The sequence below is a fragment of the Ursus americanus genome, chromosome 17 (assembly GCF_024610735.1).
Source record: "Ursus americanus isolate L20-20 chromosome 17, mUrsAme1.1.p, whole genome shotgun sequence".
NCBI lineage: Eukaryota > Metazoa > Chordata > Mammalia > Carnivora > Ursidae > Ursus > Ursus americanus.
The window spans coordinates 31,593,093-31,605,168 of record NC_142143.1 but is presented as its reverse complement, the minus strand read 5'-3'; the positions used below and the strand labels follow the sequence as shown (position 1 = coordinate 31,605,168).

The 12,076-nt window shown below is 33.5% G+C and overlaps 1 protein-coding gene across 2 annotated transcripts in view; it reads right to left on the bottom strand.

Annotated features, from left to right (window-relative positions):
- The window catches only part of MGAT4C (MGAT4 family member C), a 710,947-nt gene that overhangs the window by 627,171 nt on the left and 71,700 nt on the right, over nucleotides 1-12,076 (bottom strand). The window contains exon 1 of one of the 2 annotated variants that reach the window (XM_087868879.1): nucleotides 870-897. The exons of the other annotated variant lie outside the window; for it this stretch is intronic. The gene's annotated coding sequence lies outside the window, so the exon portion shown is untranslated. Of the gene's footprint in view, nucleotides 1-869; nucleotides 898-12,076 lie in introns of those variants that run through there. 2 annotated transcript variants of the gene reach the window in all.

The following is a 12,076-nucleotide window of genomic DNA, read 5'->3' as shown; positions in this document are numbered from 1 at the left end:
AAATCATATTTCCAAAACAAAGTATTTGAGGAATGAGATGTTTTTACAAGTGTCATAAATAAGAGAGTTTTTGAATTTTAGTCCGTTCATATGATTCTACCTTGCACTGCCTAAATTGATAATTCTTTTTTATGAACACATATTTTAAATATAGTCAAGAAACAAGGAAATTAAGGTTGCCTGTAATTCTATCATTGTTAATATGTGGATATACATGCTTCTGGTCTTTTCCCCATGTTTTATTACCAAAACCAAAGCCAACACCAAACCAAACCGAACAAACAAAAATGCTTTCCACACTAAATTCAGTTGTGTTAAAATAAATGCAACATTTTAATTTTTAAACCAAGCCAAACCAAAACAAAACCTCTCTTGCCAAATATTCACATAAAGATACAAGGAATGAATGTTCACTATAATCCCACTCAATAAATGAATGCTAAATTTGCTGCATGTCATACCAGATTTTTTCTAAGCACATACCAACGTGTTTTAACTTTGTTACCTAATGAACAAATATATTTCTACAGACAGCTATAGTTAAAAAGCACACTATTTTCAAACCAACTTTTTTAACACTGTATCTTAGATATTTCAATATTGATTCAAACACATCTAATTATTTACTGTTTATATACTTGTAATAAAAGAACAAAAATGATTAGTTTATATAATTTTTGGTAACAGAATAATGCACTTTAACAAGAACTGTCAATTATTAGTTTTTATAGTTAAAACAAGACTAAATCAGTTTTACAGGAAAACAAGGAGAAAGACCTTAAGGAGAATTTATGTCAGATGCAATTTGCAATGAAGAATATTATCGTTAAGAAAATAAAATTGCGTAAGTAAGGAAGCCAAGGACTTACTCATAAGCAGAAGGCAGGTCGTAAGGTGTAATCCTGAAAAGAATACAGCTGAAAAGAGAATATTAGGAGATTAATTCTGAAGTAGATTTTCCGAAGTTGATGCTAAGAAGTACAAGAAGTTATCTGCCAAAATTGAGAATCAGAGCATTTGAAACATAGGAGCTATTCCAACACTGTTGAATTTTCATCTCAACTAATTTATTTTTGTCAATTTTATTAAGAAAACTAAAATTTGTGTTAAAATTACCATGTTAGAAAGACTCAAAAGGATGACATGCATTTGAGAAATAAGTTAATCTCATAATAAAAGCCCTAAAAAGATGTTATACATCACTTTCACCTATCTAATATCCGTGAAAGCATTCCCTAAAATGACAGTACAGTGTCTATATTAGTTTTTCCTCGGGTGTTGTCTTTTGTTTTCTTTGCAATTTAAAATATTCAGTCTATACATACTTCAATAGCTGGTGTGCTATTGTTGTTCTTAATAGCACCTTTAGAAATGACATGCTTTTGCTGTTCAACCAGAATTTGTAAAAATAAATTACCTCTCAATTTTTTTGAGATTAATCATAATATAGTTTCTTTGTTAAATCTTAGGTGATTGAAAAATAAATCACATGTGCCATAAATATCCTTTGAACCACAAGCATTGCAAATTGACATTACAGTGTGGATTTTTCATCTTGACAGCTTCTGGTAGGAGCCAACTTGCCCCAGATTTTCTTTAAAGAAGAACAGGATAAATCTGGTCAAACATAAAGAATAAAACAAAGTACTTGTTTATTGCTATAAAGAAATCCACTGTGGATCAGTTTCCATATGAGATGTATTTCCAATGCTACTGGATAGGTTGGAAATTTCAACCATAAAAATTAGCAGTAATTTCACTCTTTTTGAAGGGCCAGAATACAGGGACTTTACTTTAGTGAAACAATTGTACTTCACTTGTTCTAAGTGTAGGAAAACAAAAAACACAAGAAGAAAATCATATATAGTCTTTTCAGGGCACAGATAAAAACATATTTTTCAATGTTATTTAATAGTGAATGCTTCTGCCAACAAAAATCTCAATGCCATAATCTATACTTGTTTTGTCAATGTAGGAGTAAGATAAAAGGAAAAACCCTATTTTAAAATGCTTAGGCTCCTCCGCTATGAGCCTGCTTCTTCTTCTCCCACTCCCCCTGCTTGTGTTCCCTCTCTCACTGGCTGTTTCTATCTCTGTCAAATAAATAAATAACATCTTAAAATAAAATAAAATAAAATAAAATAAAATAAAATAAAATAAAATAAAATAAAATGCTTAGCCCACGAAATAGTATCACTGTGCAAATATGTGATATGCGGTCATAACAAAGGTAAGATGGGCAATTTTTTTCTGTAGAAGTACAGAAAAAGTCAGAGAAGGAGTCCTCCTGAGGTTTTAGAATGCATATATTTCAGTAAAGCTAACCTTCAGTAAAATATTGTTTTGCTTTTGGAGAGGGAATTATGTTCTCCATATGCTATGGTCAGAAAATGTCATAGGGACAGGGAATTAAAATAATACATCAAAATAAATATAGGAAAGTTGAGGGAGATGCTAAATTAGGGATCATGGTTAATATCCTCCTCTCCTTTCAAAAGTATCTTTATTGTATCAGATAATATGTAATAAACTATTATTGTATAATAAGTGTTACGCTTATTCATCAGCTATGTTCCTCTCCTCCACAATCCTACAAAGTAGTTTTTATACATTTCACTTTAGATATGGGAAAACTGAGGAAAAGACAGACATAGTAATTTGCTTTCAGTCTAGTAGCTAGTGAGTATCAGGGTCAGAAGTGAATTGAAATTATCTGATTCCAGTGGCTGTACTTTTGATTCCTGGATACATGATCATGATAACCATGTGTGCAGAACTTTCAGAGTTTCTAAGAAATTTTCATGCCTGTGATCTCATTTTCCCCTTATAACCTGATATTCTATCTGTGGGATGGCTGCTGTTCTGTATAATAGAAACACTAAAAATGTGTCTGGCTCTGAGTAGTAATTTTAGGAGAGAATAGGTCCAGAGTTTATGATAACGTCAGCTGAGGCTCCTGCTGCATTAGGCTCCTCACCTAATGAGGCTTCTCTTACCACCCTGTAGGTTGTTTTTTGTTTTTGTTTTTGTTTTTCCCCCCCAAGAACACACTCAAGTAAACTTCCTGCATGTAAATGTGTATCTCAGAGTCTGTTTCCAGAGACTCTGACCTTAAACAGTAGTTTCAATATCAAACCAATCTTTTGAATCTTTTTAGCTAAATCTTTCCGGTCTCTTTAATAATCTCTTGCTATTTTCTTCTTCTCAGACTATATATATTTTTTTAAGATTTTATTTATTTATTTGAGAAAGAAAGAGCACAAGCAGGGGGACGGGGAGGGGCAGAGGAAGAGGGAGAAGCAGACTCTCAGCTGAGCAGGGAGCCTGACTCAGAGCTCCATCCCAGGACCTTGGGATCATGACCTGAGCCAAAGGAAGATGCCTAACTGACTGAGCCACCCAGGCGCCCCATCTTCTTCTCAGTATTTTAATTTATTTATCCAACCCATGAAGCAAATTTATTTTGTATATTCAGCTTTGATATTCTGACTCCTTTTTGGAGACTCTAGCTGTGGTATCTTATTTCCTTGGGTGTTTTGTGATTTTTTATTATAAATCTGTATTTCTTAAAATTTTACTTAGGGGAATTATTTGTGGCTTGGACTAAAGACAGTTTCTTTCAGAGAAAGTTCACAATTATTTCTGCCAGGTGACTGGGGGGCTATACCAACCTCAGACCACTTTAAACTGTAGTGTTGCATTAAAGTGTTTCACATCACCTAAGTAAGGTAAATTCAGGCTATAATCCAATATAAGAGTTGGTTTTAAGCTAGGATTATTTTTCCCTCTTATTCAGCACTAGGATTTAAGATAAGAATATCTTCTTATAAAACCCTCAGTGAATGTACATTTACATATTTTTTACACTTACATCAACGGACTAGCCAATTTGCTGGACCTAGCTTTATGACAGGATCATAGTCTTTTAGCCTTCCTAACTTAAGAAAGTACTTATCTATTTTCTATGCTCTCCAAATCCATGAAAACTAAAACTCAAGTCACTAGAATTCACAATTGTTCTCGAGATAGAAGGTAGGATCAACATGTTGCTTATTACTTTTCATTTTCTCCTTTCGTTTAGTTTTGCCTCTGAGTATTCCTTACTTTCTAGTCAGCTCATCAATACATTTAAATATGTTAATCTATTCAGCATTTATAATCTTTCCCCAAAGAGAGGGCAGATCACTTTTTCTGTCCTACTGCAGAAATGCAAATCTCTCCCCCTAATCTTCATCAAGTATCTTCACCTTTAACATGTGGTCCTTTTTTTTTTTTCCCAGCCCAGCCAGCTGGGAGGAATGAAAACAGAGACCTAAAAGCAGATATGCTAAATCTTTGGTTATTATTTTAATGAAAGCTATGTTACTAATACAACAAAGAGTTGGAAGAATGGAAACATTAAATTGCTCTTCCCCCTCATTCGAATAATAAGAATAATTACTTCTTTTGGTACAGAAAAAAATTGAACAATGTGTTGGAGATAATCCTTTAGACCCCAAAGGACCTAAGGAAAAGTTTTATGCATTGTCTTTTCTGCTCTTAAATCAGGAAAGATTAAAATGGGTATTTACAAAAATTACTCAACAGTCTGGGGACCCATGAATAAAGGATACATTTACCCTAATCCTTTCCAGGACAATGTGAAAAAATATCCTTTTAGGATTCCCTAGTAACCCAGGTAAAACTGGGGGAAGAGGGCTGAGATATCTTTTTGCTTCTGGAAAGGGAAAAGACACAAGACAGCCATAGCAAGTCTCATGTGGTCCCTGGGTAACAAGAGGAAGCAACAGGATTTCCTTTTGCCTCTGATAACAAGACACTTGGCTGAGAGAGAGGAAGCAGGCAGATGTTGAAGGGATCCATGGTCATGATGAGAGGAAATTATAACAAAGAGCAGTGTGAGGATGTGTGTCAAGAAACCAGGTGGGAATACAGAAACTTCAACAGATGCCAATGTGGTAGGGACATGGGACATGCTTGTACATTGCAACAGATGTCAGTCTAGGACAAAGGAAGGATGAAGCCCAGATGCCTCACCATCTGATACTATAGTATTACATAAACTTATCAGAAATTAAACCAATCCAGAAAGAAAAGAAGGAGGAGGGGGAAAGGCAACTTTGATTTGACTGAAAACCTAACCCTGAGAATACTTTAAGCCTGAGAATACTTTCAAGCAAACACATTTACTTAGAATTGATTCAGTTATCTTTGTTTTTGCTACCAAGTAGAATGGGAACTCAAAAGCTAATTGTGGTTATAAGAAAAAAAATAAATTAAAGTTAAAATAATTACATACTGTCATCACTTGAATTTTAAAGCCCAAGAATATATATAACCACAAGACATCCTCTTGATCTCCACAGGAAGAAAATAGTGCTCAATTATGTAGAATATTTGACAACTAAATTAGGATAGAAAACATGTTATTAATTGATAACCCTGCAAGCAGAACCCTAGAATGGCAAGAATAAAAAATCAAATGGAAGGTGAGAAAGTTGAAATAGTATAAATAACACACACACACACACACACACACACACACACACAAATTCTCTTGAAAAGCTAGTTATGAAAAGATGGGAAACAAAAGACAGATAAAAGTCATAGCTAAAGGGATATATGAGGTCAAGTCAAGGCTTGTCTTGCTTTATTTAAGATTACAGGTACTAGATCATGTTTGACTGATCAAAGGGAGTGTGTAGTAGAAATCGAGATGCTGAGATGCAGGAGACAGAAAAGCTAGAAGTGCAGTGGGAGCAAAGAAGCACACATGAAGGGATTGGATTTGGACTGGAGTAGCACTTTCTTCATGGTCATGAGAAAGGGAGGCAGCAGGTTAATTTTTAGATGTGGTAGCAAAAAGATTAAGTGGTTACTGTCTGATGCATTCTCTCTGGTCAGAAGTGAAGCCATACACTGAGATTAGTAGAGGAAAGAAAGAAGTAATAAAAGATTTAAGTAGAGTGGCTAAAATGTGATTTTATTGTGGAAATAAGCAGATTAAACTTTCTGGAGAAACAGGTTCTTGAATGCATTGTGGAAAGACAACTTGAGTGTGGTAAATGTGAAACTATAGTACCTCCAATCTACTGTTTGATGCTTAGCTGTTGGGATATAGGCATAGAAAGGGATTTGTCCATAGTTGCACTCTTGACTATGTGAGATTAGAGAAAGGGAGTCAAGAATATTTTTGAAAGGAATATTAGTAAATATGATATGACCAGAAAGAGAAGGTGGGTATGGAGGAATAATGTGAAAGTAGAAGGAATCTAATCAATAGTGAGGCAACTGGGGATCAATGAATTGGGTACTTCCTCACCAAAGTTGCTTGAAATGGTGGTAGCTGTTAGGGTGGTCAGCTGACGAAATTATCAGTGATTTGAAATGAGTTACTAGGAGATCTATAAATGTCCAGTCTCCGAAAGGGATGAGGGAAGACAGCAGGCAAACCAGAGTGTTTGAATGTAACGGAGCAAAGAAGCGAGAGTCCTTACTATAAGGAAATTGTGTTGTATAGATTTTATTGAGTTTTCAGGCAAATGGAAGTTATCTTTGAACATAGAAGATATCTCCTTTTTGGAATGGGCTTCATTGTGAGAAGCCAGTCACAGAAAATACTCAAATAGACCAGATAAGTATTAGTTATATTATGAAGAGCCTTCAAGTTATAAAATATTAGATTATATCATCTTTGAAGTCTCTTCCTACTCCTAGATCTCTTCTGAATCTTCTTTATCCACCCACCATCCATAGTTTTTTTTCTTCCTCTCAAGTTTAACATTAGAAAAATTGACTATGTCCTTGATCTCTTCCTTGAATGTCTCTCCCACTGTCTTGTCCTAACTTAAATCTGTTCTTTCCTGATGATACTGCTTCTTCTGTAGACTTAATAAGCCTGGGACTCCAGTAAGTACCCTTTCTGTATTCATCATCCTATTCCATACAAATGAATCTCTTTCCTCTATAAAACATCTCCTTGGCTGCCTTGTCCCCCATGTCACCTCCCTTTGTTGTTTGACAATATTAGCTCCTGGCTCACTGCAAATATCTCCCAAACTACTTCTTCAGCAGTGACCTCAAAGTCCAAAGTCTAAGACCTAGACCTTTCCATTCTTCTTCTCGACCTTTTTGGTCCCCACGCTAACTTCAAAACTCACTTCTGTGATCGTACCCATGACTTTGTTGTTACTAATCACTGCTACTCTCCTAAAACCTCAATTTCGAGCATGTCTTACTACAATGTTCTATGTTGCAGCTCAATCCTTCTAAAGGACCAACTCCAACAATGGTTTAAAGTCAGTGAGACCTTAACCTATTTCTTTATCTCTCACCCCTGATCCAATACACACACTTCTCTTACTATCAAGCTTAAATTTAATTGTTATTATAAAATCTCTCACTTAAATGCAACATCAACTCCATTGTTTTCTATAATATTTGTTTGCTCTCTTAGCTAAACCACAATTAGAGTTAAATCCGAATCTCTACTAGCTGCATATCTAAACCTGCACCACCACACCAGCCTGGAAGAAACCCCAAACCATCTGGACTAGCTTTAAACTCCTGAGCACTAACTCATACTGTATTTCTATAGTCCATTCACTCTTTTTCTCTACTATAAGATTTTGTTGTACTAGGTCCCTTTGCTTCAAACTTTTCTCCCACTCCCAGCTTGTGACCATTCTTCCTATTTCAATGAAGAAAATAAAGCAGTCAGAAGAGAAATTCCAACCACCACCTGCCCTCGCACATCTATTTTCCTGCATTTGTACCTGAATACTCTAACTTCCCCTCTATCATCAGGATGGACTGCACTCTAACTGAATGTAAATTTTCCATTGTGTACACAATCTCATCTCCCTTTTCTTTCTCAAAAACATTTCTGTAGCAATTTTCCCTTTGTCTTTCTTTAATTATCACATATTCCCCATCAACTGGTACATACCTTTCAGTATCAAAATAACATGCAGTTACGTTGTTCATTTTATAAAGAGAAACTATATTGATACCACTTCTTGCAGCTATCACCTCATTCTTCTAAGTATAAAGTAAAACTCCTTGAAATATCTCCTTATTCTTGATTTTTTGAATGTCTTTCTTCCTATTTTCTCTCAAACCTACTACATCATATATTTATTGCCACAACTCCAACAAAACTGCTCATTTTGTTGTCACTATTGATCTCCACACTGCTAAGTCCAATGGTCAATTCTCTCACCTTTTTAGATGTGTCAGGAGCAGGTGGCACCATAGATCATTCTAACTCAAAATACTTTCTTTACTTGGCCTCTTTTCTAATAAAAACAAACCTGGCTTCCTTCCACTTTTCTGGCTATCCTTCCTCAATCTACTTTTTTGTTTTGTCTTGTTTTGCTTTTAAATTATCTAACACCTAAATAGTAAGAACCATAAGATTCAGTCTTTGAACCATATCACTCTATTGATTCCCTTAAATGACTTTACTGAAAAGTCTTCAACTGACAATTGTTTTCCCTCTCAATACGAATGTTAAAATCTTCAACTTAATCTGTAAAACCATTTATAATCTAACTGTTTCTTCATCTACCTCAACACTTCCTTTAGTCATCCCCCATTCCTCCTCCATAATTTTCAAACCTGCCAGCTACACTCCCACATTAAGGTCTCTGTCCTTTCTGTTCCTTTTGCTGGGGATGCTCTTCCCACACACATTTGCATTTCCTTCAGATCTTTATTTTTAAAAATCACATTTTCAGTGAGACAGTTCAGTCTACTTTAACTAGAAGGTAGGGATTTTTGTCTGTTTTGTTTACTAATGGATAACAGAGCCTGTACACATAACAGATGCTCAATAAATATTTGTTGAATAAATGAATAATGTCATTTGTTCCATTTTATAATCAATGTCAAGTATGAAACTCAGTATACATTAATCAAACTTCTACAAGAAGTGTGTTATTATTTTTCAAATATGTTATTGCTTCTGGAAGTCAGGTTCTATACCAATAAAATTTCAGATTTGATTACTAATAGAACTAATGTTAAGAATATGATACCTACTTTTGTGGATCTCAATTGTAAAACAAATTAATAAAACAAGACTGAACTTATTCATTAGGTCTTTCAAGTTGAATTTCTAGCCTGCCATAAAATTAGCTGATTCCTAGAATTCTCTCCTCTAAAAATGAAGAGGTTAAGATAAAGGATTGTGGAAGCTCTTTCATTATAAAATTTTATTAAATGTCTGTCCACATCTAAAGCAGAGGGGGAAAAGAGAAAATTAAGAAATTATGCTCAATTTTGTATTAAACAAAGGTTTCTATGTATAAAGTATCATTGGAGATCCTTGGTGTGTAGTATGCATTCAACGAATGTCAGTTATTACTGTCATCATGGTAGCTCTATTAATCTCTTTAAGATGGATTAGGAAAAAAATAACAAAGATTTTTAATTCAGCTATGCTCCCTGTATAAACACGAAATAAATCTTATGATTGAGACAAAAATCTTTTGGAAAACAAATAACATATAAATGGTATAAACCTAAGTACAAAGCAAATATTTGTAAATTGTTGTATTCTTTTTCAGAATATGATAGTATACTCACAAATAGATATTTTATCCATGGTTAAAGAGTAACTTCCAAATTTAAATACATATTTTTAAAACCCAACTTTAAATTTAGTTAGTAGTATTGTAATAGCATTGTATGGTGATCATGGTAATAGCTATATTTGTGGTGAACATAGCATAACATGCATACTTGTTGTACACCTGAAACTAATGCAATATCGTGTGTCCACTATACTTCAAAAGAAGGAAGCTAAAAATACAATCATTAAAATATGCATTTTTAGATATTTAAATTTAAAATATTTACTTTTAGTAACATTCAAATTTATAAAATCTATATTCTTATTATATATTTACATAAAGTGAAATATAGATATTTCTCTAAATTGAAAGAGTCCATTCCTAATATAATATTCTTATGAACTATCCATAGCTAAAAGGCTTCTCTAAGGACAATAAGAAGCACCAATTTTTCCTTCAATTACAAAACTATTAACTGATTCACAATAATTATTTTTGGAATTACAAAGGTATTTGAAGCAAAATGTTCAATTTCATTTTAGTAAGAGCCCTTCATTATTTCAAACCCTTTCCAAATTATTTCAGACAATACTGAAAACTATTCTAACTCACATAAAAGTCCAACTCATAGAAACAGAATGGCAACAGAATGCTGGTTGCCAGGGGCCGAGGAATGGGAAAATGGGGTTGTAATATAAAACAGACTTCACAATTTTAAAGTAAAATTGAAGAAAAGGATTCTGTAAAATTACTTTTTAACTGAAAAAAAAACCTGAAATACCAAATATAAGCTTTTATTAATCAGAAACAAAATAGATGATATACTTGTTAAAATAGTATTAAATTTCCACACAGTTCTTGAGAGAAGATTATTCACTCCAGAAACCATTTAATATAAATGATATTTAAAACGGCTTCATAATATATTTTAACATATGATTTTATTTTAGGTTGTTCTAAGTTACCATACATAGAAATTTCATAAAAATGTATTTTTTTTGTCTTTTGAAGTTATAGAATATATGTCTCTTCATAATAAAAACTCATTGCTTCCTTTTTGCACAAGAGTAAAGAAAACAAATATTGAATAAATTGAAAAAAAAAAAACTGCTGCAATGAGTTTCTCAAAAACGTAACGGCCAAATTTCTCTGTCTTGTTCTTAGGTTAGGTTTTAGAAATATAAAGTTAAAAAGTAGCAAACCAATGTGCTTTATTGGTACCATTTAAAATATCCAAAGAGTACACAACACTTGAACAAAGAAATGTAATAGGCAAGAGGCAAAATAAAACTTCCTTTTAACTCACAATACAAAATGATCATTTAAGAACAGTCCTTGAACTCATGCATAGAAAGTATCCAGGAAAATTTCAGAAGTTTAATAAACACAAGAATGGCTTTGCCTGTGTACAATGATTCATCTTAATTTTATTCCTACACAGCTTCCTGAGGTTCTTTCATCATTTAAGGGCTCTTCCAATCCAGAGATTCCCCTTTTCAATAAAATGTTCCTTCAGATTACAAAATAGAATAGGAAACCAACCATCAACAAGAGGGTTGACTTAATTCTTTCATCATTTTTCAGCTGTATATTTAAAAGTAAACCAGTGTAGTAGCTTCCATTAAAATCTTTCCTGTATCACATTTTAACAAAATTATCTTCACATATTGGAGTACTTTTTTAATGTTGTAAGGGTTATCCATTTATTTAGGCATTGTTAGTTAACACAAACAGTTAATTTTTGGTTCTCATGTACTTATCCTGAGTTTATTCTTATCCATGTTTGTGGTCTTGGGTCTCCTTCTAGACTTAAGGTACACTTTTCTGTATGAATTTTCTAAATCCTACAAAAGCATAATAAACACTGGTTGATTAAAACCACTGAGAACACATGTCTCTTTGCAAGCACTATTGGCAGATTATAGTATTTATCAATAAATTCTTCCTTTCCTCCAAGTGTCTCCCAAAGCTTGGTATTTATAGAGTATACTTCCATAAGGAATTAACGTTCGACATGGTCATGTAACTTGATTTAACCAATGGAAAAGTGACAGGGTGCCATTTCTGAGTTGAAGCCTTAACAGTGTGTATGTGTTTCTGCTTCCACCCTGTTCCTTGAAAATGCCATATCACAGTTATCCATTGTTGTTTCAGCCAAACTACTAAAACGAAAATACATGACCAAAAACCTGTGGTCTTCAGTTTAGATCAAAATATCCAAGCTGAGATTAGCTGACCTGCAGACCACTGAGGTTTAAATAAATAATTATTTTAAGACAGTAAGTTTCTGGGGAGGTTGTTATGTAACATTTACATAGCAGAAAACTAACATTCCCTAGCATAGAATATGAGCATTTATTCAGAACCTTTAATAAGACTATAAGAAATACAGAAAGGTAGTAAACACTTTAGAAGGTTATTAATAGTAAAAGCAGCATCATATCTTAAATCTTCCCTCCTGAGTAGTGTTCACAGGTGATGAATTATTCTCAAAATCACGG